General features: G+C 45.2%; 1 non-coding gene across 1 annotated transcript; it reads right to left on the bottom strand.

The window, feature by feature from the left end:
* Positions 1-1,459: 1,459 nt before the first annotated feature.
* On the bottom strand, positions 1,460-1,566 carry LOC138581604 (U6 spliceosomal RNA). The gene has a single exon (XR_011304664.1). It is a non-coding gene; the product is annotated as a U6 spliceosomal RNA (small nuclear RNA).
* Between the last annotated feature and the right edge of the window lie 1,572 nt (positions 1,567-3,138).

Raw genomic sequence — 3,138 nt, 5'->3', positions numbered from 1 at the left:
CAGCTTAATAAATCATCAGCAGGACCCTTTAGATCTTTCCCAAAAACATAACATTATTTCTATGCATGTATGTGTGTTAAACAGCGCAAGTAGCTTGGTTAATGTCAGTGGATAAATGTCACTTTCCCACAACGCAGAACAAAATCACGTGTACAGGCCCCTTCTGCATAAGCATTACCGCTGTAGAAAGCAGTGAAAAGGTGAGGCAGTGTTCAGTCACCCCCTACCCTTCACTCCCCTGATCGGCCACAATCGGCCAAGGACCTCTCTATGGGGAGCTGAGGGTGGAATTTTTCTGGACCTCGGAAACTTAGGGAGGCATGGCTAAAGGGATCCTCAATCAACGGCCCAGCCTTTGCTTTGTGGCATGTCCGAATATTTCTGTTCTCCAAATTACCTCTCGCTGCCCAGGTGTCAGCTGGTGAGATGGAATGACCTCCCAGGAATGATCCTGGCAGATGATTTGCATAGGCACACCCCCTCTCCCTCTCTTAGCCCTGCTTACTCCACAGTAGCAAGTATCTGGGGAAAATATAGTGGTCGAGGTGGGGTAGCAGTAACTAGCAACTCTGAGAAAGTAAATCTGGGGCGCTTGGCGACTTGTGGGAACAACTGCAGAGCTCAATGCCCAGAACTTGGTGGCACAGGGAGGAGGTATGTGAGATTTAAGTAATTTAGAGACATGCAACCTGGTCGGGAGTGCGTCAAGTCTCCTTCCTTGCATGTTCCAAGCAACTCAACAAAGCATCAACAGGCTGAGATACCAGCCACAGAGCCCCTTTCCACTTGATGATTAAAAGCCTAAAATCTTTTCCATGCAAACACATAGCCCCTGAATACCATATTTGCTTTTTGTTCTCTCTCTGTCTCTCTCTCTGTCTCTCTCTCCCACCCTTTCTTTCTCCCCCCGCCCCTCTCCCTCTTCCTCTTCCTCGCCCTACCATTAATTTGAGGTTTTCATGCACTGCAGCACATTGTGACAATGGTATTTCACAATGGGACTGTTTGAAAGTTACATAAATCAAAAAAGAAAGCAACCAACTAAAAGCAGACAAATACGGAGTACACTGCTCAGCCCCAATTAAAGATTAAGGCCGAGAAGCAAATAAAGCTGCAGTTCAGAGCGATGTTTGAAAATAGCACCTTAAAGCAGTTTACTCTGGACTGCACAACAAGGGGGAAAGTGATAATACTGAGTTTGGTAGAATGGGATAAAAAAACAAAAGAAGCGTGCCACTTCTAAAAGTACAAGTCAAAAAATTGAAGGGGACGGGGCTGTTCATTCAGTCAATAGGACGCACAAGTAAAAGGCTCCTGAGGCATTAGTGTTGAATTTGGCACAAAATGTATTGTGTTGTTGTGTAATATGTATGAACATACAATTTCAATCTTCATTAAAATAGATGTATTAAAAAATAAATACTTGCAAATTAAGAAAGTTTCTGTCCTTTCATGTGCCAAAAATAGTGAATGCTTTACGAATGTGCGTGTCATCCTTTAGAGCGGGGGCCAATTTAATTTTCACATTATCATTCCAATATTAATACATGTGTTGCTGAAGCAAGCGCAAAGGGAGAGTCAATCAAACCATTGATTAGGACCTCTAGTCAAAGGTTTGCCATACCAAATGTCCTTATGTCAGAGGGCAGAAAGTCCAAACACCATTTAGATATCGGGTGGTATGAAATGAAGAGGCAAACAACAATGAATAAGCATCCTTTGCTGCTGTAATGATCTGGTCCTAAAGGATTTGGTTTAATGCCAATTATATTTAAAGATATAAAAAATCATGCTCCAGGATGCTTGCAAAATGACACCCCCTCTCCCCATCACAATGGCTGGGCGATGCAAGCCTGAGAGCATCGCAATAGACCCATAGACATGAGAAAAACTCTTCCCGTCATGTGCCAACAATAGTGAATGGTTTACGAATGTGTGTGTCATCCTTTAGAGCAGGGGCCAATTCAATTTTCCCATTATCATTCCAATATTAGTACATGTGTTGCTGAGGTACATAGGAATGGATCTGTTAAGAAATTAAACAGAAAGCCTGGAAAAATGTTGAAACAGGTAGGATTTGGATTTACAATAAACTGACTCAGAGTCAGATGTGCTATCCCTTGACCCACTGACACCCTTACCGTTTGTGTAATCCTATTGCCCTCAGCAGGGTTGTTCAAGGTTCCCTACTTAAAGAGGCTTTCCTAGTAAAAAAAAAAATCCTAGACCTGTTTTTTATGGCACACATGCCTCATATCCTGTTGCTCCCGATAAACTCACATCATCTCCCACCAATACAAGCTGTAAAAGATGTCAAGGGCATAGCCAAGGAAACTAGACGTGGGTCGAAGGTTGAGCAATCCTTAAATCAGCAGCAAAAATAACATTGAAATCAGCCTTAGAATCTCTTAAAGGATGGGCCAACATTGGTTGCTTGCAGGGCGCAATCGTGCAGCCTCTGGTGCTGACGCCTGAAGGCAAGCGCAAAGGGAGAGCCAACCAAACCATTGATTAGGACCTCTGGACTTTCTGCCCTTTGACATAAGGACATCTGATATGTCAAACGTTTGACCAAACACCATTTAGATGTCAGATGGTATGAAATTAAGAGGCAAACAGCAATACATCAGCATTCTTTGCTGCTGTATTGATCTGGTCCTAAAGGGTTTGGTTTAATGCCAATTATATTTAAAGATAAAAAGATTTGGGGGCGTGGCCAGGCGGCACACCATGAGGACGTGTCTCCTTTGAGCTCCGATCTGAAGCGCCCACATCTGCCAATTTTAGCCCACTCAGATGAAGAATTTCAGTCCCACACGAACACGGAACTGAAATGAGGTGCTGCTGAGGCCACTTGCAAGTTTGGGAGGCCGAAGACTAGCGATCCGAGCACTTATGGACCTATGAATCCTGGCACCGGGAAAGACAAAATGGCGGTGCGCGCCATCTCGAGCAACCTATGGGGGAGGAACCCTCACTCGAGCCACACCGGTGCCAGTGCCCTGGTGGTCGGCCCATCCTGTGGTGACAGACGCTAAGCGCCGACGGGGGAGCGGATCCACGGTGGACGGAGAGCCCTGCAGGAGCGTTATGCCCGAGGCGAGCAAAACCAAGGTGCGGTGGATGTAATGAGGTCCC

Source organism: Ambystoma mexicanum, chromosome 3p (genome assembly GCF_040938575.1).
Source record: "Ambystoma mexicanum isolate Mex_15411 chromosome 3p, UKY_AmexF1_1, whole genome shotgun sequence".
In the NCBI taxonomy this organism is placed as follows: Eukaryota; Metazoa; Chordata; class Amphibia; order Caudata; family Ambystomatidae; genus Ambystoma; species Ambystoma mexicanum.
Note: the sequence above shows the minus strand (reverse complement) of the source record. Positions and strands in the feature narration are given on the sequence as shown.